General features: G+C 40.8%; 1 pseudogene; it reads left to right on the top strand.

Annotated features, from left to right (window-relative positions):
• Window positions 1-380: 380 nt before the first annotated feature.
• Window positions 381-25,973, top strand: LOC134511266 (N-acetylated-alpha-linked acidic dipeptidase 2-like; annotated as a pseudogene).
• The last annotated feature ends 501 nt before the right edge of the window (window positions 25,974-26,474 follow it).

Here is a 26,474-nt window from a genome sequence, read left to right as displayed (position 1 = left end):
ATTGTGATTAAGCCTAAAACAGGAACTTTCAAAACCAGAAAGTCCTGATAATTAGGAGAAATTAGCCCTTATGCATTGCTTGGTGTACAGGCTAGATGCATATTTGATGCTGAGATACACATACAGCTACAAACAAGCTGTCTTGGGAGTGAGACAAAGAAACGGGCGTGTTTTATTGCACTCAGAAAATCAAATCATCATCATCCAAGGCCTACGGCTGGTTGGGCAGGAGGAGAGCTGAGAATCGCTGAAGCCGGGGCAGCCCTGAGGCTGTGGGAGGGAGGAGGAGGAGGAGGAGGAGGAGGAGGAGGAGGAGGAGGAAGGCAGCTGCTTGCCTGCCCTCTGTGCAGGTTGCAGAGCTGACGGCCACCGGTGCCCATATGGCCAGGAGCAGGGGCACCCTCTGCACGTGGCTGGGCTGCCGCGGGCTGCTGGGCTGATTCCTGCTGGGCTTTCTTGCAGGTGAGTACGGAGAGCCCAGGGCTCCACCCGCAGCTTTGCCCTCTACAGATACTTACGTGTGACTCCTGTTGTGATTAACTCCCCATCGGGGAGCTTTTCCTGCTTCTCAGGGGTGTTGTAAAATACTCGTCCCACTGTTTTTCTAAAGGGTTGTTCTCCCGAGCAGTTTTGGTCTTTAAGGAGTGAGGAATATTACGGCTGCGTGCTTCGGCCCAAGAAGAGCCCTGGTGAACTGACAGCGTCCAATGGTAGTCAGATGGGTAATGGGTAATTACCAGTCTAATGGGTAGTCAGACATTCAAAAAGGAGAGATTAATAGAAGAGTCTGAGACTTCTGTGACTGTAAAACCTCCAGGATTATTTTTTTGTTGTTTGTATTTCCTGATTTTTGCTGAAGATGGGTTTAAATGCTCCTGTTCAGTTGCTATTTCAGAAATTAAAAGGCAGAACGTAGAGGAGGAGGAGTTTTGACTGACAGCCAAGAGTGGAGTTGCTGAATTTTCCATTATGTGCAGTGAACTTCACTGGAACACTAGATTCTTTTCTGCACTCACTTGCAGCATTTGATTTTGAGTCTAAAATTGCATGTCTGCATCTGTGCTTTTTAAACTTGTGTTGTAGCACACACCTAAGGCTAAAGCATGAAAGAAAAATCCATGAAGGTTATTAAATATGAAAACTATTAATTTGATTTAGGAGATCCCTGAGCTGCAAATTTCTGATACTTGAGCTATTCTTACCCTTTTCCCTGAACATCATCTTTTGGCCGTGCTCCAAAACAGAATCCTGGGAAAGATGGACCTTTGGTCCCATCCAGTATCACTGTTATGTTCCGAGTGTTCCTACAATTGCATTTAAGTCTAACGGATCATATGTATTGTGCATGTGACAGCACATACACTCGGCTTTGTGATTACAGTTTGCACAGTTTGGGATTTTTCTAGCTAGAATTGTAAAAGGATTTTATTTTTTTTTTTAAAGACAAATTCATGTAGTTGGTATGCTCTCTCAGATTTATGGCAAATGAAAAATCTTTAACTTTTTCAAACTGACAAGGGTCACAGTTAGCTTTATTCCTTTAGTTATTAAATAGACTAACCCCACCGTTCCCCAGATGTGTAACTGGCAGGGCGGCTGTTGAGTCTTAGACCTTCACCTTAAACATTCTTATGCACGTATTTTTAAATATACGTATAAATTAAATAAGGGAATTTCATCATGAGTATCAGGAGTTCAATCTTTCCACTGCAAACAGTTAACTGAGAATTTAAACTATAGTTTAAAATTAATGAGAGGTGAATCTGCCTTAAAAGGGGGACTGTATTTACCAGATATTTAGGGTGTGCTCTTCTTAATATGTCCCTTTTTTGACAGTTCAGTCAATGAACTGTATTTAACTTCTCTGTTTCACTTCTATGTTTGAACCAGCAAACGCTGACAGAGGGTGCTCTAAGCCCTGTTCGTTGTCGTGGTTTTAGGGAGACTGTTCAGTACTTTAGGTTGCACATGGGCTCAAATATTTGAGGACCGAGGTTCTTCCTAAGCAGCAAGCTTTTCAAATTCAAACTTTTCAAATTTTCAGGATGGTTTACAAAACTGACCGAGAAAACACCCGACTCATCCGATGTCTGTTAAAATGTGAGACAGAAACTTGTGGCTGAAATGGAAGCAGAAAACACCTAGCAATTCCTCCGGTAAGTCCTGCGCAGCTTGGTTTTGGAATAATTTTGTCAGTTGCAAAAGCCAGAAAGTGATAACATCAGCTCCAAGGAACGGCCTGTGAGAGCAGAGCTCTTTAGATGCTTTGGAAGTATTTGGTTTGTACAAGAAGGGAGAGACTCACAACCCTTCTGTCCTCCTCTCCCTATTTTTGCAGTTACCTTTTGGAGTGGTTGTACTCTTAAGAGTGCTTCCCTCAAGGGGCGTTACTGCCAGTGCGTATCATGCTTTTTAGTATGATTTTCTGTAGTCCTGATTTAATGCAGTGTAAGTGTCTGGTTTTTCTTCACAAGCGTCCGAAACTCTAACATCACATAACTTTGCTTTGTCTCAGACCGAGATGATTTTGCTGTGGTTGGGGTATGCTGATTGCTATTAATTACATTTGATTGATAATCTGTCCAGCGTCCACTTAGACTTTCAGTTTGAGTAGCTAATAACCCAATTAGTCGAAGTAGAAAATGAATATATTCAAAATGCTTCAAAGTTTGCCTGGCGCTGAGTTGCATGTATAGTTACAACTGATAATTCCTTTAGTGTGGCCAGGCTGGATAATGTCCTGTTAATTGGGTGCTTGAGGTCCCGTTATTCCCTGTCTTCTGTTTCAGGTGGTGACGGGCCCTGTCCCAGTGCAATGTGTGTGTATGGTTGGTTAAGTCTTGCATGATGCAATTGTTATTAAATATGCTTTTTTAGCATCCTAGTGCATCCACGTGGTTCTTTCAAATCATCTAAAATGCTAGGGATAGAGAAATACCTTCTTGTTTTGCCGTGTATTTCACTGGAAATGAAAAAAGAATCATTCTTGTGCATATTTATATCTTCTACAGAGGAACAAATATATTCACACAAAAGGTAAACAAATAAAACCTCTGGTTAGTAACATGCAGATATTCAGTATGTAAGTCAGCAACTGCATCATAAACATCAAAGGATTGCTGACAAATTTTATCTCTGTACATTTATTCTTAAACTAAAAGGTTTCATTTCTAATATCAATTAGCTTTTTAAGTCTATAGGCCTTATCTTATTTTGTACTTGTTCCTCTCAGTAGCTTGAGAGTTTCTGAAGATAATGTTTGAGTGAGAGTCCAGGCAACACGGAGATTGATGGCAGCATGAAATAGCTCTGCAATTATGCTAAAGTTTCTTGGCCATAGGGTATGTATGGTCTCTGGTTTGTCTGCTTGCTTTGATGATGGGCCACATGTTTTATACTGGTTTGGTCTTTTTTCCCCCCTAAATTCAAATAAAAAGCAGGAACTGCAGAAAAATTATCCTAATACTCTATCCAGAAAGTTTGTTAAAAGCATAAAAAATGTGAACTTAAGAATTTTTGATCCCCATTCTTAGTTATTTAGACTACTAAATCTGTTTTTATCAAGTGGGGAAAACAAACTTTGAGTCTCAGAAAGTGCAGACAACTTGATATTGAATTGTAGCTCTGGAAAGGATGAAACTGGAAGGGAAAAATTGAAAAAAGGCATCACACGTTGTTCAGTCTATTTTTCCTGGTGGCATATGTAGTTTTTAAACTAGGGTACTTAAGGAATTAAAAGGTACTTAGAATACTCTAGACAATTAAAAGGCAAGAAGACGACAGGTAACAAGCTTTGTCAAAGGTTGCTTCCGAACCCTGGTGCATACCCACACAGTTTAAAGAGAAGGAAAGACAAAAGCAGAGAGCAGAAGGTCGTGGTCTACATCAAGAACCTAGATTCATTCAAATCCAGGAGGCCAGGTTGGATTCACGTGAAAGAGCTGGATGTTATGACTGCAAGGCTGCTGTCTATGAGAAGTTCTGGTGATTGAAGTTCTGGTGGCTGAAAAAAGCTGATGTTGTGCCCATCCTTAAGTAAGGCAAGAAGGACAATCTGGGGACACTATGGGTAGGTCAGTTTTACTTCAATCCGTGGAAGGGTGACCAAACATCCTTCTACAATCTGTTTCCAAACACAAAGGACAGTTAGGAACAGTCAGCGTTTTTTTATTATGTGTTTATATGATCACCCTGATCCAGGGTGATGGTCTTCTGTAAGGAAATGACTGTCTATATGTATCCGTGGAGATGTTACAGTGGCTGAAACATCCTTGACTTTAACGAGGCTTTGGACATCGTCTCCTGCAGCATTCCCATTTGGAAGCTGAAGAAGCGCATACTGAAGAACAAGTTGTTACATTGGTTGAAAACAGTCTGAACTGACAAGTTGAAGTGGTACTAATGGTACTTGGTACCGCTAATTAATGGTAATTAACGGTATCTGACATCTGTGGGGCAGCCATTAACAAGTAGCCTGTTGGGAATTCGAAGCTGGTGCGTGGTACCCAGCTGACTGATCAGCGTTCACCATAACTGTTGTTCAGCGGGCCAAACAAATTGTAGTCAGATTTCTGTAGGGTAGCCCAGAGGGGCTGGATATTGTTTCTGACTATTTATGACCATTATTTGTTACATCTGATCTGGATGTAAATGTTATTAAGAAAGCTTTTATTATTCAGGCTTTTGATTAAGAAAAAAAGAACAAATCTGTGCAGATAATTTGACATAATGATTTTCAAGTTAAACTTATTAGGACATGTTATGCCAAAAATGGACAAACCCATAATCAGATACCAGAGTTATTTGGAGGATTGCTTTCTGAATGTGTAGCTTTTTTCTCTCTGTTTCTGCTCCTTGCACACTGTTCATATTATTTAGCTGAATGTCTTTGGCACTGATTTTCATTGCTTGTGTGTAGATGTGGCTATTTCTGTTATGCAAAGAGAAAGGTTCAGCTGACTTATCTTAAGGCCTCAGGAAAGATCCTCTGCTCTGACTACATTTTGTGCTTATGCTGGTGCAGACCCTGATAAACGATCATGTTATACAGCTCAGACTTTCAGTATAAAACCTTACTTTCCACGTGTGTAGCTTGAAGATAAGCTTTATACACACTGATCAGAGTTCACTGTTGTGCTTCTCTGCATTTGCTGCTTACTTGCGTTTTTCTATTTTATTTTAGCTCGTTTACGCAGTTGCCTCACCTCGCAGGAACTGAACAGAATCTTCTACTTGCCGAACAAATTCAAGGCCAGTGGAAGGGTTTTGGACTGGATTCAGCAGAACTCGTTCATTATGATGTGCTGCTTTCATATCCAAATGAAAAGCAGCCAAACTACATCTCAGTAATTGACGGTCAAGGGAATGAGGTGACCTTTTTAATGGTTAAACTACGTTTATCTAAGACTTCTCTAAAGAAAGAGTGTCTTCCTCTGTTTTACCATCCACTCATCCCAGCATGTGTTTTATAATATGATAAAAAATCCAGTGCAAAGGGAACGCATTTTTAGAAATGATTTTGCAGACTGTGTAACAGAACAGCAGAGTGGCTGAAATCTCAGTGTCTCACACAGCAGAAAGCGGATGTGTGGAGAGGCTGCAATTAACACCAACAGATTATAAGGTGTAAGACTGGCCCTACTGGTTCAGCTTAAGGATACATCTAGGCTAATATCCTCTTGCCATAAACAGCCGTGAGTGGCTGCACAGGGAAGTTTAAGAACAAATAAAGGCATGTAAGGCATGCAATCCTTCCAGTGTCCAGCTGTTTTCGGGTCAGGGGTTCTCTGAACTTGGTGCAATTAGTCTCTTTAAGAATCCTCCTTAGACCTCTTTTCCAGGTATTTATGCAGTTAGTGACCCTTGTTAGATCTCTCTTCCAACTACCTGTCCAAACTCTGCTTGAACACGTGTATAATTTTTGCTTCCACAACATGCTGAGAGGTAAGGAATGCCACACGGATGCTATCCATTGTAGGAAGCACTGCCTTGTTTCATCTGAACCTGATCCTACTGGCTTCCAGTGGTGTCTCCTAAGTTAGTGTTGGAAGTAATAATGTACAGGCGGTCTAGAGTCACCTTCTCCGTTTTGTATACTCATGGGAATAAAGAAGTAAATATAAAATCTGACATGGCGCCTGAGCGAGGAGAGGAGATGGGACTGCTAGAGAAGCATAGGTAGGGATGAAGAACCCTGGTAGAAGCTAAGGAATGTGTGCTTGGGGATGACGTGAGCTTAGAGGTGAAAGAATGGAGAAGTTATTCCAGAAACTCCCTAACACAGTCTCTCAGCTATAATCTCAAAAGGTGAGAAAGTGGACGTGAACCTTGAGGCAACAGGAGTGTTACATGAGTGATAGTGATGAAAGGCAGCGTGTTTAACTGGGGCGTAACTAGCAAAGAGGTGAAGAGGGGAATTATAATACAGGCGAGAGTAATCACAAAAAACACCTGTGATGGCATGCATGAACTAGGTGTCTTTTTACTGTTACCACCTCTTGGCAATTTTCAGCCACTTCTTTGCTTAGGTTCAGGCAGTGCCTTCTGACAAGTGATCTATCTCTGTATTCATACCTGCGCTCTGTTATAACAATTCAGCTATGTATCCCTAGCTGGTTTTTTGTTTGAACTTATGTGCGCTAGTTAGAATTATATTTTTTACTAACAATTTATGGAAACTAGCATATCATTGGCAATAACTAAGCTTAGTGTATGAACTCGTGCCTGGAGGTAGAGTCTTTGACCAAAGACTTCTGTTATTTGTTGATAGATTTTCAATACGTTGTTGTTTGAACCACCTCCACAGAGGTATGAAAATGTTACTGATATACTGCCACCTTATAATGCTTTTTCAGCACAAGGTGTGCTAGAGGTAAGAAAAAACAAATTATGTAAGAGTATTATTAGCTGAAGTCATCTATTGCAAAACACTTGCTGGGATGGATTGCTCCAACTTCTCAAAAGATTTCTTGTAGTAGTTTTAATTAACTATTAGTATAAGAAAACACGTAAGGACAGCTAGGCCGCATATTGTGTGAAGGTTAGAAGTCTCCTATTAGAAAAAGAGCTCAAAAAGAGCAAATCACATAACCAGTGAAAAGCTTTTATCTTTATGGAAAATGTTGGGTACACCTCAGGTTACTCCATATTACTCAATCGTATGGAGAGGACTTGCTGAAGTCACAAGTAGAAATAGCAATATATAAATCAATTTGGAAGACATTTTGGACTAAGTGAATGTCTTCAAAGGCTACAAAAGTCACTCACTTAATCTGATCATTCATCACGGAAGAGCGAGTCAGAGACAACTTTGCATTGCGCAGATGAATGAAATCATATAATAGTGTTTGTGTATGCAAGAGATACCACTATTTTTTCATGGCCACAGAAGTTTGTCAGTTTAGCAAAGTGCATTGGCTTCATTTCCAACCTCGGTTTATAGGGTTGCTGTTAAGTGAAGGGTAACATAGAAAGGTAAGGAGTTTGAGCCAATGCATCCTATAGAATATTAAGGAAATCTTTTGCTATTGTTGTTATGGGCACTGGTTCTCATTTATGGAAATGCAAAAAAATAACTATATCATACATAGTGAATAAAACTGTGTATTTCTGAGAACAGGTATATTGTTGGTTGAACGGCCAGCTGCCGTGAAACTGCTTTTCTCTGCAGGCAGATCTGGTATATGTGAATTATGGCCGCACTGAAGATTTTTTTAAGCTGGAGCATGAAATGGGAATTAACTGTACAGGAAAGATTGTCATTGCCAGATATGGGAAGATCTTCAGAGGAAACAAAGTAAGGCTTGTGTTTCATTTTTCCCTCTGTGGGTCAGAGAGGGCTCAAGGTAGAGCCGGTGGGAGTTAGGGAAGGCTGTAAGTTGGAACACATGAGCAGAAGGACACCTGCAATGTGTCCATTGTGGCTGCATTTTAAGAGTAACTTCCAAAACAATAAAAACAGATGAATGCATTAATCTCCCGAGACTGAGATGACTGCAAACTCCTTAGGCAGTTCTTGCAAGAGATTAGTTTAGGGAACTGAGTACTTCATAGAGCCAGGGCTTTTAATACTTTTCATCCATGGAACTGCAGTATTTTGAAGAGGTAAGTATTTGACAAGGAGTCTGATGCACAGAGATTGAATAACTAATTCTTTTGACTTTAGACAATTCTGACAAAATTGGTGATAGTGGGACAGTGGGGATATTGGTCAGGTTTTGTGCCTCAGTTTCATTCCCTGTGCTTTATTTCATAGCCTTGAGCTATGACGAAAGGTGTGATGCAAATAATGAACATACTGTGTTTTGCTGTGGTTTGATTTTCTGCTGAGTCTGTGGTCATTTTCCCTCTTCCACATATACAACTTCTAAAGCTACATCCCCATGAGAGTAAATTGCAACATTCAGATTTCTTTTTGCATAAAAAAAAAGCCCTTTCTTAAAAGCAAGTGTTTTCACAGGTTAAAAATGCCATATTAGCAGGAGTCCAAGGGATCATACTTTATTCAGATCCTGCTGACTATTGCGCCCCAGGAGTAGATCCCTATCCAAACGGCTGGAACCTTCCAGGTGGAGGAGCCCAGCGTGGGAATGTGTTAAACCAGAATGGAGCTGGGGACCCTCTAACGCCAGGTTATCCTGCGAAAGGTGAGTGAAAGATCTGTACCCTGAGCCATCAAGCATTTTATAAATTGGTGCTGAAAGTTATTGTGGCACAAGAAATTAATCTATTTTCAGTAGAGATGCAAAGTAAAAAGCTGCTTAAAATTATTTTATTAATTTTCCTATTGAAGACTAAATTCTACCTGTATGTCATAAAATCATAGAATCATAGAATGATTTGGGCTGGAAGGAACCTTAACAATTATCTAGTTCCAACCCCGTCCCCTGGGCAAGGACACCTCCCACCAGACCAGGCTGCTCAAAGCCTCATCCAGCCTGGCCTTGAACACCTCCAGGGATGGGGCAGCCACAGCTTCTCTGGAAAACCCGTTCCAGTGTCTCACCACCCTCATGGTAAAGAATTTCTTCCTAATATCTCATCTAAATCTACCCTCTTCCTGTTTAAAAATGTTACCCCTCATCCTATCACTACACTCCCTGATAAAGAGTCCCTCCCCATCTTTCCTGTAGGCCCCCTTCAGGGACTGGAAGGCTGCTCTAAGGTCGCCCCGGAGCCTTCTCTTCTCCAGGATGAACAACCTCAACTCTCTCAGCCTCTCTTTCTAGGAGAGGTGCTCCAGCCCTCTGATCATCTTCGTGGCCCTCCGCTGGACCCCTTCCAACAAGTCCACGTCCTTCTTGTGCTGAGGACTCCAGAGCTGGACGCAGTACTCCAGGTGGGGTCTCACCAGAGCGGAGCAGAGGGGCAGAATCACCTCCCTCGACCTGCTGGCCACGCTTCTTTCGATGCAGCCCAGGATGCGTTGGCTTTCAGGGTTGCAAGCGCGCATTGCCTGCTCATGTTGAGCTTCTTGTCCACCAGCACCCCCAAGTCCCTCTCCTCAGGGCTGCTCTCAAGCCATTCTCCGCCCAACCTGTAGGTGTGCCTGGCATTGCCATGACCCAGGTGCAGGCTCTTGCACTTGGCCTGGCTGAACTTCATGACGTTCACACAGGCCCACCTCTCGAGCCTGTCCAGGTCCCTCTGGATGGCGTCCCTTCTCTCCAGTGTGTCGACCGTGCCACACAGCCTGGTGTCGTCAGCAAACTTGCTGAGGGTGCACTCAATCCCACTGTCCGTGTCACTGACAAAAACGTTAAATAGTACCAGTCCCAATACCGACCCCTGAGGAACACCACTCGTTCACTGGTCACCACTTGGACATTGAGCTGTTGACCACTACTCTTTGAGTGCGACCATCCAGCCAATTCCTTATAGACTGAGTGGTCCATCTATCAAATCCATGTCTCTCCAATTTAGAGACAAGGATGTTGTGTGGGACAGTGTCAAATGCTTTGCACACGTCCAAGTAGATGATGTCATTTGCATTTCCCTTACCCACCAATGCTGTAACCCCGTCGTAGAAGGCCACCAAATTTGTGAGACACAATTTGCCTTTAGTGAAGCCATGTTGGCTATCACTGATTACCTCCGTATTTTCCATGTGCCTTGGTATAGTTTCCAGGAGGATCTGCTCTGTGATCTTTCTGGGCACAGAGGAGAGATTGACTGGCCCTTAGTTCCCCCGGTCTTCCTCTTTTCACTTTTTAAAAATTGGGGTTATGTTATATGTCCCTTTTCCAGTCAGTGGGAGCTTCACCGGACTGCCATAACTTCTCAAATATGATGGATAGTGGCTTAGCAACTTCATCCTCAGGACCCATGGATGTATCTCATCAGGTCCCATGGACTTGTGCACCTCCAGGTTCCTCGGATGGTCGCGAATCTGGTCTTCTACAGTGGGTGGTTCTTCATTCTCCCAGTCCTTGCCTTTGCCTGTGGCTAGAGCACTTGGTAGTGAATACGAAGCAAAAAAGTCATCGAGTACTGCAGCCTTCTCCATATCCTGGGTTACCAGATCTCCTGTTTCCTTCTGGAGAAGGCCCACATTTTCCCTAGTCTTCCTTTTATCGCTGACATACCTATAGAAGCTTTTCTTGTTGCCCTTGATGTCCCTGGCCAGGTGTAATTCTGTCTGGGCTTTAGCTTTCCTAACCTGCTCTTCCCTGTCTGCTCGGACATTTTCTCTGTGTTCCTCCCAGGCTACCTGTACTTGCTTCCACCCCGTGTAGGCTTCCTTTTTGTGTTGGAGTTGTCATTTCAACTGCTTATTTCAGCTGGTGGCTTTTGAGTTGGGAAGGGAATGTAAGTTTTTAGGAAAATCTCTTTGTATGAGCCCAGCCTTTTAAGTTTTAGAAAAGCTGCTTACAGCCTGTGAAGCAGTAGAAAATGGCTGAGAATTTATAGCCATTTTTAAATGCCTGTGTTTCTCAAAAGAACCAGTTTAAACTAGACCATAGTCTACCATCAAAGAGGACTAATAGCTTTGCTTGGAGGTATGTTTCCTTGCTGATCCTAAATTCCAAGCAGAAAATCAATTTAAAATCCTCTTTACAGGGACTAAAATTTCTGTATTAAAAATAACAGTAACCTGGAGTCTTGTGAAACTTGGCACCGTGTGCTTGTCTTGTCCTTGTAGGCGTCCTGAACTCAGTCTGAACTGAAGTGCGCAGCAGGCCTGTCTGCCAAGGGGATGGGAACACAGGGGTGCTTCTGGAAGGCTCACTGGCCTGTGTGACCGTTGTTGGGGGCATAAAACAGCACCATACTTAAAAAACCAATAGAATGCGCGTGCCTGGCCCACCAGATTCAGAGAGACGTTCTCTGTCTTCTACATAGGTAAATCCATCTGTGGATGTCCTCTGCAGCTTGTAAACAGGCTGCACAGGGGCTTTCTTCACCTCACACTCCGGCGTGGTTGTCCCACAGTCAGCTTTGAGGAGATGTGATGATACGGATGGACAGCAGATCTCACCTTGCATCACACGTGGGGACTTCTCATACACAGTTGTGCAGATGCGCTATTGGGTTTGTGGCTCTGTCATTACATTTTGGTTTCCTAGAAACAATGTCTAAGAAATTATGTAAGCATGAAAAAATTGATTTATGCTCGTGGCTACTGTGTGGCTGCACTGTTCAAAACTATTTCCAGTTTGGTGAAAGTTGCTAAGAACGCTATAAACTTGACGTTTTGTTCTGGTTTCTCAGAGTACACTTTCAGGTAGAAAGTTAATGAAGGTGTAGGGATTCCCAAAATCCCAGTTCATCCCATTGGGTATCATGATGCAGAAGTATTATTACAGTGAGTATACATCGGTCCTCCTCACCAGAAGCCAGTATTCACAAATGTTCAGCAAATTTTTTTATACTAAGATGGTAAAATCGATGCTGTTACTTGTATTTATAGTTCTTTTGAAGTAATGCATACTTCAGAAAATGTGGACAATTCAAAGCAAACTGTTTCTGGCATAATGTTTTTAAGAATTTTGTAAACCCACCTTGGTTTAGGTGCAGTAACCATTAAGGGAATTTAAGGTTTTAGCCTACTGGTCAACTACATTTGTCTTGGTTTTCACTTAACAGCGCAATGGGAGGACCCGCAGCTCCAGACAGCAGCTGGAAGGGAAATCTCAACGTGTCGTATAACATAGGGCCAGGATTTGCAGACAACTCTTCTACAAGGTCTGTTTTAACACTTGCCTATTTATAAAATATTGCAAAAAAAAAATCTCCACAAGAAAAATATTGTGAAACAATGCATCTAGAGAGATTCTGGAGAAATTGACTTTCTTCTCAGTGTGAAACATTTGATGATAGCTATTAGAATTTGAAAATAAATTATCAAAACTATGTTTTTGCTCAGTGTCCCCAATGTCAATGGACAGACATATTCAGAGGGTATAGGTCCAGCCCTGTCATTCCAACTTTAATCCTTACTTTAAGGTTCAGACGTTGTTTCACTAGTCCTTTAAAAAATGGCTATATAGCAGTAAGTAGACATTTTATTACTACTGTTGAATTAACCCTAAACTTCCTCCTCGCTTCGAGCTTTGGTCTTTTCTTTGCTGTTTCTGATGACCAAGGGGACAATAGGACAGCGAGCCTGTAGCTGTTGAACGCAGAAGGGCTGATAATTCAGTAGTTCCCTTCTATGCGTGTGTCCCTTTCCACTGGAAGCCTCCCAGGGTTTCTGTGAACTTAGAGCTGAGAAGTGTGGCAATGATTTGGGAGCCCATCAACTGTTCCCCGAAGCTGGTAGGCCCTGTGGTTGAAAGCCCTGAACAATAACAGCGCAGAAGACCCCAAAGCACATATATCTTCCTAATTCGCTTGGGAGGAGCCAGCCTTTGACCAGTTGGATTAGCAATACTGTGTTGGTGGTTTACATTTGTCAGCTCTAACAGAGAAATACAACTGTCCAGGTCTCCAGCACTAACAGAGTCGCTCTCCTGCAGACCAAGCCGCGTGACAATTGCACCTGGCGATCGGGGGTTTGACTGGGTGTCAGGGACTGTCATAGCATTCTTCCGTGTTTATAACTGATAAGCTGCAATAGATAAAGCTAAAGATCACTCTTCTGTCACTTTTTCACCTAAAAATACTTTCAGTTTACACGAGATATTACTCTGTGAGGACTGGTAGCAGACCACAATGAACAGTGTGTAAAAATGGTGCGTCATTATCACTGCTCCACCTCCTGCAAAACAAGAGTATGTCTGAATATATAATTTTATAAAGACTTCAGTGGTCATTATTCTTTCCTGCTCTGCGTTAACACTAGCTGAAAATGAGTAAAGTAAGAATAAATAAATAAGAAAGCATATTCGATATAAGCGAGGTGCTATTTGGAATGTCTTGAAGAGCAACAGTGAGAAAAGAAACAATATGATTCATCCACAAAACATATACGTGGGAAATATTTTTGAATGCACTTTTTAACACTTCCTGCTTGATCGGGTGGCAGTTTTTGTAAATACGGGCTAATCCTACATACACCTCTTTCTCAGAGTAGCTCCATATAGAAACAAATCTTTTGAGTCTTGGTAGAAAGTCACTTGCACATGGGAAGTGTGCAAGTATATGGATGCTCAAGGCGCTGGTGTCAGTTATTTTCTGGGCAAAGATCCAGTAGCTGTCCTGAAGTAGGTTTTGATTTTGACAGCTGTGCAGGTTTGCTGCTGAGAAGATAACTTCAAATGGCAAATTTTTTGCCAGATGCAAAAAAAGCATTATTTGATGCTTTGTTTCTTCTACAGGTTAAGATGGGCTGAATACTACATTATTTTTAGCTCTCCTAATACCTGAATTTCCTTCCTTTTTATAAAACTTCAAAAGTGGATTTTACTGGGGGGGAGGAGTAGGGGATGGAGGACTGACAAATCTTGATCACTTAGATCTGCTGTCCTAAACAGAGATTTCAGTTTATTCCTGGATGAATATTTCTAATGACCTTCTCTCCAAGTTCTATCTTATAACACAGAATTATGCTATGAAACCAAAGTGTATTCTTTATAAAAGTATGTATATCCACAATTATAATTTCGGTCAAAATTCATTACTGTATGTGCTTTTCATTTAACTCCTCTACTACACAATTATCCAATTGACTGCCATAAATAACAGGACAATAAATTCTGTAAATGTTTGAAAGTTTATAGACTGTCCCTCTTCATAGGCTTGTTGTTTCTAAGGCATCTTTCTGGTTAACCTGAAATGAAAAATGGGACACTGATGCAGCATGGTCAGTGCTGAACACACAGAGCAGAAGAGAAGCACGAACGTCCTGGCTCACAAGCGATTACATTGACTTCTTATTGCCTTCTCAGGCAGAAATGGCTACTCTGTACTGCGTTTCCTTTCAGAAGAGTCAGAATGCATGTTCACACAAACAATAAAATAACACGAATTTACGACGTCATTGGCATCCTCAGAGGAGCTGTGGAACCAGGTGAGCAGTGAGTGCTTGTGGCTTTTAATTCCTTCTTTATTTTGTGTTTGGTAAATTGTTCTCATGTTGCAAGAAGCTTCAAGTTTTTTAGACAGCCAGATAAGACGGATTATGAGAAACCTTTAATAGTTGTCCTGTCCCTCCCAACACACTGTTTTTCATTGTCATTCCCAATAATGTATTTGGACGTAAATGCTGGAATGATAGATGTCAGGGAATTTTTTTATAAAGCCTATCATTTTACAGTAGGTTTCTCAGATTACATTACATCACTCATACATTTTGCCTTTGCAAAAATTAACACAACGCAGAGTACAGAAAACTAGTGATGATTTGGGACCTCAACATACTATTGCTGATACTAAGTAGCAGGCTGTCTACATGAAAAACTTTTTAAGTGGAAAAATATGCATAAAATATTTATTGACTTTATGTATATACTTGCAGATTACTTTAAAAAATAAACTTGTAGCACTGGTATCAAACTTCATATTTCGTTTGAAAGAAGTAGGGATGCAATCAAATGAAATACAGGTAACCTAAATGCATTTTTAGTTAAGGCTTGATGTTGTGTATTTGTTTCCGGGCAGATACGTTATTTTAGGAGGCCGTAGAGACTCCTGGGTATTTGGTGGTATCGATCCAACTACGGGTGCAGCTGGTTGTACAGAGTTTTGGTAAAATGAAGATGGAAGGTAACTTACTTATTGCAGACATAAAATGATGGATATGGAAAACAGCAGCTTTGGAGAACTGTGTTCCCACAAGCAGTTGTGTCGATTTAACTTCTTACCGCTACAGAAAGTTGTATTTCTCATTATGAAAGATGCAAATTCAATTAAGAGATGCATACGTAGCATTGCATCTTAGTTGGCTGAATTTATTCCCTCACGTCTCTCATCAGTGTAATAGTACCCTCTTAGTGGTGTGGAATGAAAATATTGCATTAAGAAGGAATGCCTCTGCAATAGTGTGTTCCTCTAAGGAGTTTAGAGAGGATTTTTTTTTACTGCTATATCGATTAGGTGCTATTTTTTTAAAGTTATTTCAATTAACCGTGGTGATTTTTCACTAAACTTTCTAACTTTAAGTTGAATTTTCAAGCTTAACTATGTGATTGCAGGTTGGAGACCTAAGCAAACTATTATTTTTGCTAGCTGGGACGCAGAAGAATTTGGATTGTTGGGCTCCACAGAATGGGCTGAGGTAAATAAAAAATAGTGTAAAGAAAGCAACACTTGAAAATCTGTTGCAGGCGGCTGCAGTACCCAGTGGCATCAATTCCTAGACTGCAATCAATAGCTCCAAGATAAAATTGGAGCTCAACAGACTCCTTCAGGTGCTGTGAGGCCCTCATATATTTATACAAATTACCCACCTAACTTTTTACAACATAAGTGCAATAACTCTTGATTCAAAGCTAACGTCCCTCAGTGGTCTCTGTGTGGAAATCCATCCCTTCATTTAACAGAATGATAGCATTTTATATAACCTGAATTGGTCTATTTTCTAACTTTCTATTTGAGAAATTCCTTAGTTTCTGTAAACTACAGTCCAGATCCCGTAGCTGTGATCCGTAAGAACTCCCAGCCCTTTGTGTGGAAATTAATCCTCCTGGGCAAATGAAAGGGTAGGTATTCTATGAGTGAATAGTTCCAAATTCCTGTGAAATTTCCAGTATTGTAGAATCTCGGGGCAGGAAAATTGATTAATTCTGTAGTGGGATCTCTGACTATATTGCTGCCTGGTGCTGGGATGTTGAGAAATTCAGAAGTGAGGTTTTGAATATCTTTCTCTTCCTTTCCCTGTTGGGCATGGTGAGTTCGTAACCCTGTAAGTGTACTTGTTCAGCCCCGCTAAGAAATACAGGTCTTACCAGAGGTTTCATTGCTTGTCTGTAAAATCCAAATTACAAATAGGGCAGGCAGAAAATTGTCTGATGAAACACATTTCTGATGAACCATATCAATTTATTAGTACTGAATGGTTTAACGGAAACGTGTTGTCTTGCTCTTCTGTCAGAATTTTATTTACATGGTTATATTTAGATATGTGGATAGAGCTTTGAAAATCTATAAAACGAAGTATTCTAATATTATTATTTTTTTTTAGTTTATTGGTATATATTACAGGAAACCAAAACATTACGTAGCAAAATGACACATTTCGAAGGAGGGAACAAAACCAGAAACATGCTTCCAAACACTAAAGGGATTCCATAATTCTTCTGCTAACAAAGCTGAGATTTCTATTCCTTTGGATTTCCACTAATTCTTTCTTCCGTAAACTGTTTGGCTTCCAGCTGCAATAGACTCTCTGCATCTTATTATTGGTTTATGAGATACTACATGAAGAAAGCATAATTTAAATGATCTTTTAAATCATTTACTGAGAGATTTTAAAGAGCTGGCAATTCAGTTTCATCCCACCTGAACTCCAGCGGTAACAAAAGTATACTGTGTATAAAAATTTATTTGTGATTTCTTTGTCTGTGTACCTGTGCACATATTTAGATGCTGTCAAGAAAAAACACACAGTTGTTTTAACTAAGAAGAATAAGAAACAATGATACTTAAAGATCAATTTCTCTTGAGCAAGTCATGAATAAATTTTTATGTTTGGGTTGTTCACATGTTGCTACTGCTGTTCTGTAATGTTTTTTGTTTAATAATTTAATATATAGTAACCTATCAATCCATATTTCATGAAAAAGCAGCTGTACTAGATCAGAAAGCCATGAGGGCAATTCATGTTTGAACCTCAATGTTTAATATTATCGCTCTCTTGCTTTATCCTGGTGGCGTGCATTCCTCCTTTTTGACACCTAAATTAGATTCGGTTTCTCGAGGGACATTCCTCACAGCTCACATTCATGTTTTCTGCAGCTGTCAGATCTGTCACCTGCTAAATCTTGAGGAAAATTAACCCATGGTATTCACCGTCTGCTGCGCAACAAAAGACTCCGCAACTGTGGCCACGTCCTTTTGTTACATAGACAATCTCCATTGTTCGTAAATGAAGGAAATTCTTTGTGTTGCAGACATGCCTTTGCATATATGCAAGGCCTCAGGTGTGCATATACAGGCTTGCTCCCTCCCTTCATATTCTTTTGCAGAACCTCACTACTGTTTGTTTTAAAGATATCAATTTATTTATGAAGTTAACAATTACTGATCCAACTTTTAGTTCATGTGACTTACAAATTATTAGTTAGGTTATAAATTGAATGAATCAAATAGCAATTACTAACCTAATTAGAATATCTACCACAAAGCCAAGGCTTAGTAAAATACCACTCACTGATTAGAATAGCCGTTTCAAACATAGTTACCAGTTTCCAAAAAATTAAACGTGTGTGTATATATTTAGCATGAAAGCAGTGCTTGGTTGACTCAAAACAGTCAGTTAAATTTATTTGAATAGGAAATGTCAGTGCTTTGACTCATCCCTTTTTGAAATGGAAGAGTGTAAAAATGACAGCAATACTCAGTTCAGCGGTGTTAAAACTGAGTTCAGTGCTGGGAACTCCCAGGATCAACTAGGGACTAAAAGAGGAATTCTGGCTGAGCTGAGCCCACAGTCACGTGCTGCATGTGCAAAAAGCCCTGCAACTGCAGAGTAAAACACACGTATAACCTTAATTTACCCTGCTACAATGCTGTTCGGTGCTTTTGCTGTTCCGTCTCGCTCCTGTGTGATGCAGCAGGCAGCACCTACATTTTGTGGATGTTTTGCGCAACAAATTCAGTCCCAGAGAGCAGGGGTGTATTTCATATGCCCAAATCATTGACCCATCCTCAACCATGAGTATCGTTAGTAAGGTACATAGTGCTGCTTATCCGGACTGGGTTCTTAAAGGCATGATGAACTGAAGGCAGGTCTGTGTAGACAGAGGGAAGAGAAGGCGGCAGATAGATACACAGAAGATAGAGAGAAACCTCACACTTTTTAAGGGCCTTTTGTTAGTAGAAAACCAATTTGGAAAGCAATCAAAAAAGACCAGGGCAGGGAAAGAGTTTGAAATACAGTGTAGTCACCCTCCGGATGAGATCATATCAAAACTGTTAGGATAAGCAAATGCTCAGTTGAAAGAAACTGCCTAGAGCGGTAATTAAAAAGCTCTCTTGATACTTATTCTTTGGTTATACAATGAATGTAAATGTAATGCATTACAAATCTATACCCGAAGCTATTAAACTTCGTATTTGAAGGTATGAAAACTCCAAAACACTGTTTGAGCCAGTGACTCACAGGGCTAAATCTTACTCAAAATGTGTCGTTACTCACGTAAGGGAAATAGAACTGCCCTTTGTGTGATTTGACCAAAGCGTTCTGTGTGTATTGCCCTGTCTTTCGGACCCAGGTAAGATGGGTGTCCAGATTCGTCAGAGTCGCTGAGACTTCCTCCTTTTGAAAAAGTTACCAGATCTGATGTTTCGTAGTTGATACGAATAGTTCCTTACAGAAATTTATAATAACAGAAGAACTTTAGCTGGATTATTTTTCTTCTTTAGCTGACAAACACCAATTATTCACCAGGCTAGACATATAAACTTAAACCAATATAAAACTTAAATAAATATTTGAAAATACTTAGAATATCACATCTGTCTTTATTATCTTTTTCTTTTCCTCTGTCTTGCCATACCTACCCAGTAGATGGCAATATTTACTTGTAAGTAACAAATGCTGATCATGCCTTCTGCAGTGGAAATTATTTATCAGTCTTTGATTGTACTATAGAAAATGCTAAGTATATAAACACATCTGTCTTTACATATATTGCTGCCCAATTCATATTAGTTTGGAAATAGATGATTAACGCTTTAAGATTGCAGAGACATGCCTGATACAATTTTATGGCACTTGTGCATAATGTGTACGTTGTTTTTTAAATGTGGTCAGTGTCATAAGCAGGATTGCTACCTTTGAAAGATATTCCTAGTAATATAGGATACTGAATTAGTGTGGTGAATAGCATCAGTTAGAATAATTAAGCTTGCCACTCATCTAGTGTCTGATCCTACTAGTGTCCCTGATGTGCCCTCCAGAAGAACCGACTTCCATTTCTTTGAAAAATCTGCATTTTGCATAAATTACTACCATACTGTAATGTAAGCAGTCTCACTAAGATTGGTCTTTTCCACATGTAGAATAAACAAACAGGGATCAGGCAGTGATTTTGAAGCTTAATTTCAGCGACTGGGAATTGCATCAGGCAGAGTCCGTTACACTAAGATCAGGGTGAGTCTTCCACATTGCTTGAAGAAGTTTGGTAGTGCTGAGCAGTCATCTTTTAAAAACAGTTCTTCGTGATTAATAAAAAAGCTACAAAGAATCTTTGGCTGCTTTGCATATCAGTGCCTTTTCTTAATTTAGCAAGAAACCTAAATGTTTGGAGAATAAAACATTTCAGTGAAGCATATATTATACACACTGTCAAGTTCACAGAAAGGTATTTATAGAATCTGATTGGAGGTGTGTATTTCATTCCACAATACTATTAATAGGGCCCTTGATATACAAATCTTCCGTGATGGTGTTCAGAAATAACTGCACAAGGGGCCATGACTGAGGATTTCTGCTATCCAAAGCCCCACTGCTTTCACTTTTAATGAGGGCAATCTCTGTACAATGAACTGAAGGCAGGTCTGTGTAGATAGAAGGAAGCCTCTTGTGCAACAGTCCGTGGATTCAGGTTGTTTCAGTTTCTTAAAATAAACACACAAAAATGAAAGGATAGTAAATTGTGTTTTATAGCAAATAGCTTTTTTGATTTGGAAACTGCGCGAGACATCATAGTCGTTAAGTGATCAATACATCCCTTACCTGCAGTCAGAACACAGTGCACTGACAAATTTGCTTGCTCTTTTTTAGATAGCAGACAAATTCAGCAATTATCCTGTTTATCATTTACCACACTGTGTATGAGACCTTTGAGTTAGTGGAAAAGTTTTATGACCCCACCTTCAAGAAACAGCTTACAATTGCCCAGTTACGAGGCAAACTGGTTTATGAACTGGCAGATTCCCAGGTCATTCCATTGGACTGTAGAGATTATGGAGAAGCCTTAAAAGGATATAGCAATAGAATTTATAACTTGGCCAAGAAACATGAAGAACAGCTGAAAACTTACAAAGTATCATTTGGTGAGTAATAGCCACAACACTATTTCTTACCTGCATTAATGAGAATTATGCAAGGGCATGATATATCTGTTACAGCTCTGAAACTGCATTCCTTATTTCCCTGTTTCAATTCTCCCATCATAATAAAGAGCCTTTTTTTTTTCCCTAAACATAACAGGGGTTTAACACATTATAGATGGGAGGGTTATGGATGAGAGGGTTATAGTAACTTTCATGCATATTACTAATTTTGGGCATTATTGCAGTGCTCATGAGCAGTCATGGAACACAATCAAATGCAGAACAAAGGGATAGTATCAGCCTGCTTCTCACGTTCTTTCTTAAGAAAGAAGACCAGTTAAACATTTAGGGCAACTGCCTGGAACTTGGGAGATGCAGGTGTCCACTTCTCCTCAGCCAAAGCCTTCATCTGACCGTGGGAAACATGCTGAATATCTGTCTCTGTGCCTGGATGCCACTTGTAGGCAATAGGAGCACCTCTCTAACTCTGCTGCAAAAATACATCCATTTGCTGAGCACTTGAACACATTGCAACGAAGCATATAAAACAGGTCGGAAGCAGCAGAATACTCTCGATCCCAGGCTAGGAATGCTTCCACAGTAAGTAATTTCTTTCTTCCTTCCTTCTTTCTTTCTTTCTTTCTTTCCTTTTCTTTCTCTTTCTTTCTTTCTTTCTTTCTTTCTTTCTTTCTTTCTTTCTTTCTTTCTTTCTTTCTTTCTTTCTTTCTTTCTTTCTTTCTTTCTTTCTTTCTTTCTTTCTTTCTTTCTTTCTTTTCTCTTTCTTTCTTTCTCTCTTTCTTTCTTTCTCTCTTTCTCTCCCTCTTTCTTTCTTTCTCTCTTTCTCTTTCTGTCTCTCTTTCTTTCTCTCTCTCTCTTTCTTTCTTTCTCTTTCTCTTTCTTTCTTTCTATCTTTCTTTCTCTCTTTTTCTTTCTCTCTTTCTTTCTCTTTTTCTCTATCTTTCTCTCTTTCTCTTTCTCTCTCTCTTTCTCTCTTTCTTTCTTTCTTTCTCTTTCTTTCTCTCTCCCTTCCTTCCTTCCTTCCTTCCTTCCTTCCTTCCTTCCTTCCTTCCTTCCTTCCTTCCTTCCTCTTTTTCTCTCTTTCCTTCTTTCTCTTTCTCTCTCCCTCTTTCTTTCTTTCCTTCTTTCTTTCTCTCTTTGTCTTTCTCTCTTTGTCTTTCTCTCTCTCTCTCTCTCTCCTTCTCACTTTCTATCTTTTTGTGTTTCTGTACCAAGGAGGATTTTCAGTTGGTCCTAATTAACTTGGTATCTGAGGCACCCATGGTTTAGAGACATAAACTAGCTTTTTGGAGATGCAGTACACTTTTGGGTTGTGTAAAGCATTAGAAATAAATCAAATCCTCATTTTGGGAAAACTAAAAAGTTTAAAACTTCGTGTAAAGGCTTAGGTGAAAAAATTCTTGACTATTTTGAAAAGTCACCCTTTTTTGTGAAAAGGCCACTCAAGACAGGAAGCTTTGCACGATGGATCATCTGGTCTCAGATTTTGCATAACACAAGGATTTATTTCCATACGTCCTTGTGTTTCCTGTGACACATCTTGTAAGGAAACACCAAGTCTGGACTTCCTTTTTGCAGTAGTAGAGCATCTACCAAAATTTCTGTTAAATGATTTATTTTCAGTATTTGGGTTTCTTTCTTATTTAAGTTTAGAAGCTGCCCAAACTACCTTCTGACTAATACATCTTTTTTTTGTTCCTAGAACTCTGTCCTCTGGCAAACTTATAAGTATTGCCACAGTTGTGGACAAGTGTAAATTCTCACCAGGGGACGTGGATCTATCTATACTGCAGTCCCGGAATAGGTCACTACATGAAATCTGTGCCTCTAATTATGTAAACTAAACAAAAATATTAATACAAGAACGAGCAAGTGTAGGCTGGTGATCAAGTTTCCTAGAAATAGAAGAGCAACTGAGACTGCAGAACAGCTTTCAGTAGGAGTCCTGGGAACAGAAAGCCTGTCATACCAAATAGGGGGATACACTTATAAAAAGTGGTGATAAATTTATAAACAGTGAAGGGCCAACAGAGGACTGGATTTAGGAGATGAGCTAATCTTATGCCCCATATTCCTGTACGATCAAAGAGAGGATACTCAGGTTTATCTAAAGTTTTCTGAAACTTGTGGGCAAAATATACAAGTTGTAAATCTTCTCTCTTTGTAATTGAGTTGAATTTTGGGAAGGCCAGAAGTTCTTCTCCTGATAACATCCATCTTTTACTTACTCTGTGAAATAGTTGTATAAATTTATAATTTTCCCAGGCCTGTATTAAATAGACCCTTCCACAGGAAAATCATCGCAGCTGATGCTGTCATTAAAAGAAAGGCCTGCTGCTTCTTTGGCTAAGTTATTTCACGTGTCTTGGACATACTGCCAGGGACCGAGCAGGAAAAAGCAACTGACATGCCTGCTTGCACATAGCCAGGTGTCCTGGTTTGAGGTAACACCACGACATCGGGCATAACAGGCAAAATCCTGGGGTTTGAGTAGCAGCCCTGTGCGATGGCAGGCAGGGTCATGGCAGAGACACCTCCTGTGCTGTTGGTCCAGTCCACGAGTGGAGCGAGCAGTCCACTTCGATCTGCCTTGTCTATCCCTGCGGTCCCTGACAGTTGTGTCTTTTACGCCTCACCTAATACTATTCAATATACATATCACACTCTTCTGTTATGGTATGAATAGGGCATAATGTTCCAAGAGGGAAATCCTGCTGTCCTTCCACAGCCTGCTGGAAGAACTGGTGTTTTTTATGTAAGTCAGGCTTTTTATACCTAAATGCTGCATTGCACCCCTTTGTGAAAAAGGAAACTGCAGAGATCTCTGTTTACGATGCCAGCCAGTCTTCTCCTTGCCCGGCAGAGGGAAGATGTGTACTTGTGAAAGCTTTATCAAGCATTCTGCTTTATTGTTGACCTCATTGCACAAGGTCTTTGTCTATTACTGCCGCTAGTGCAGCTCTTTAAAGTCTGTGCTAGGGAAACTAGTGAATTATGGAAAACCAATGAAATGAATTCAATTATATCAGCAAAACAAATGTAGTTTTTCACTGGGCAACTGAAAGGTATATTGGGGTCAGCAGATACTCTGAAGTTGCTCACAAAGTCCTTCCTTTTCTAGATCCTCTTTTTTCCGCTGTGGTGAACTTCTCAAAGGCTGCTGCTGAATTTCATAGCAGACTTGAACAAGTTGACAAGAAAGAGTAAGTCTGAAAAAAAAATATTTTATATATATATGTATATATGTGTGTATATCTGCCTTAGATACCCAGGGTGGCAGTTCTTTCTTTCCAGTGACTACCCAAGGAGACTCTCGTTAGTGTAGAATAGAGCACTCGAACTCTGAGACAGGAAATATCTGATAAGATGAATTCTGCTTCCCGTGATGCATAGTATCAGCTGCAAAGCTTATTACTAGCATCAGCTTGTCATTAAAATTATTGTAATACATGGAAAGGCGGGTAGCAGTAAAAGTTGGACTGAGGTCTGTATTTAGACACCTACACTTGAGTGTTGTAGGTGATGGCAGAATTTGTACTTTCAGCACACCTCAAGGAGACAGGATGATGCTTCAGAGTATGTAAGACATCCATATGATGCTTGCAAACCTAAGGGCCCCATAGGAAGGCCCTCTGAGCCACACCCTCTGAGTGCTGTGGCTGGAGGCCAGGTGCTCCTGTACCCCTTGTAAGGTACCAGATAGTTGTGTTTAGGCAACTGAATCCCATCCTTACTATGTTACTGTATAGATTAGATCAGGAGTTTGGATACTTGGCTTATGGGTGGACACCAAAATCATCATCTTGGCCTAAATCTCAGCCTTCCTCTCCCCTCTGTTAAGTGGGATGCTTCTAGTGCCATTTAATACTAAAAAAGTATCTGACACTCTCAGTCTCCCATCTTATTTTGCATAGTCTGAAATCTTGGAGTTGAGTTTTCTAACACAGACATCTTAATGCATTAATATAACATGTATTGAATATCTCCTTGCAAAACCTCATCTTTTTGCAAGCTGTGGACCATCTTTGTCATTTTCGTTCTTTCCAAAGGAGAGGAAAAGTGTTTAAATGAAACTAGGAAGTCGTGTTTCTTCATGGTGTGGAACGTCTCTCTCTCCATTTCCTGCAGTCCAGTCGCAGTGCGAACCATGAACGATCAGCTGATGTTTATAGAAAGAGCTTACCAGGAAGGAAGTTTTACAGGTGAGGCAACAAGTTTCTTGAGCAGCTGTCTGAGGCACTGGATTGTTGCTTTAGTATTGCTTCAGTTTCACTCTGAATAGCGTAAGTATAACTTTAGTTTGTGAATGATGTAAGTATTGCTTTGGCTTTGTTAATAATGAGGGTCGAAGCTTAAAAGCTACGAACTCTCAAAAGAAAAGGAGGGATCGATACAGCAGCTGGTGATACAGGATCCTTGAACAGCACAAAACGCTGGGGTGGAAGCCCCTCAGGCCTTACTGATACCGAGTTAAAAGAACATCTGGTTCCCTCCTGTGTAGGAATGTGTCTGAGAGAAAATGGTCACGTGAGCCAGCCTCCCTACTATGAGAGATTAGATTAAGGGCAAAACAGGTGGTAGAAGATGGAATTAGTACATGGGAAAAACAGGAACTGAGAAGGTAGAAAACATGTTGTGCTAATGACTAAGTAATTTACTATGTGAATTCTTGTAACCAACCTGATCTGTGAATGAACTGCATGGACAGCGTGTGAACAGAGACTGTAAGCCAATCCTATAGCTGCCGCTAGCGCGTGCTCTTATTGCCTGACTATATATACTCTGTGAAAACTTGAATAAAGGGAGAACGATCATACTCATATTGAGATTCCATCGTTACTCCGGGTCCGTCTCCCACTCCGACATCCTCCGACACTCCTGACTGGAACAATGTAGCTCAGTGTGAAATGCTCTGTAAGCGGATGGGTTAGACATCTGCTAGCTTTAGTGGGATAGAAGGAAGTCTTGAGACGTTGTCTCCTTGAGTAGAATAGGTAGGGAGAGATGCTAGAATAAGCTAGTTTTGTGAGAACAGGCGTTGCAAACTAAGCCAAAAGATGAACTGAGTACTCGCAAAGATCGAGTTCAACCAGCGGACATGGTCAGGAAGCCTAGCGACAACCACCAGAGGACGCCGGAAGACCACTAATGGACATGGATGCACACGTGTCAAGGACATTTGCATATATTAATGAGTTCTAGGTGATAATATGAACATGTTAATCATTTCTGGGAAATGTAATGAATATGTATATTCTGATCGTTTATAACCTTTGTAGTTGAGCAACTCAGCGCGCGCACTAGGTGAAGTGATTCCCTGTGCTCCCAGCATTGCAATAAAGAATGCCTGCTTTCTAAACCTCCAAAATGGAGTCTTAGAGAGTCCTTAATCACCAACTTACGGTATCACCTGGAGTCCATGCTGAGCTGGGACTCCTGCCGCTGGGGCTGCCAGTTGCTCTGCCACGGCTCATCCTCCAGGCAGGAGTCTGGCCCCAGAGAACACCAGCTGCCCCCGCTGGAGACCCGCTGCCAGCTCTGACAGGACTCCTGCCTTACAGGAACACTCACAGCACTGCCGGGCTGCTGAACCGTGCCACCCATCTTAGTGCGCAAACCTCCACTCCCCTGGCTTTACTCTGCCCCCACCTCGTTCTGGGCCCACGAGGTGTTGGCTGCTGCTAACATCTGGCTAGGGGCACCAATGATAAAAAGAAGAACTTCTCTAAGTACGTCAGGGGTAAAGGCAAGACTAGGGAAGACGTGGGCCCTGTCAGGAAGGAGGCAGGAGACCTGGTCACGCAGGGTATGGAGAAGGCTGAGGTGCTGAATGACTTTTTCGCCTCGCTCTTCACCGG

The sequence above is a fragment of the Chroicocephalus ridibundus genome, chromosome 1 (assembly GCF_963924245.1).
Source record: "Chroicocephalus ridibundus chromosome 1, bChrRid1.1, whole genome shotgun sequence".
Classification (NCBI taxonomy): Eukaryota; Metazoa; Chordata; class Aves; order Charadriiformes; family Laridae; genus Chroicocephalus; species Chroicocephalus ridibundus.
Note: the sequence above shows the minus strand (reverse complement) of the source record. Positions and strands in the feature narration are given on the sequence as shown.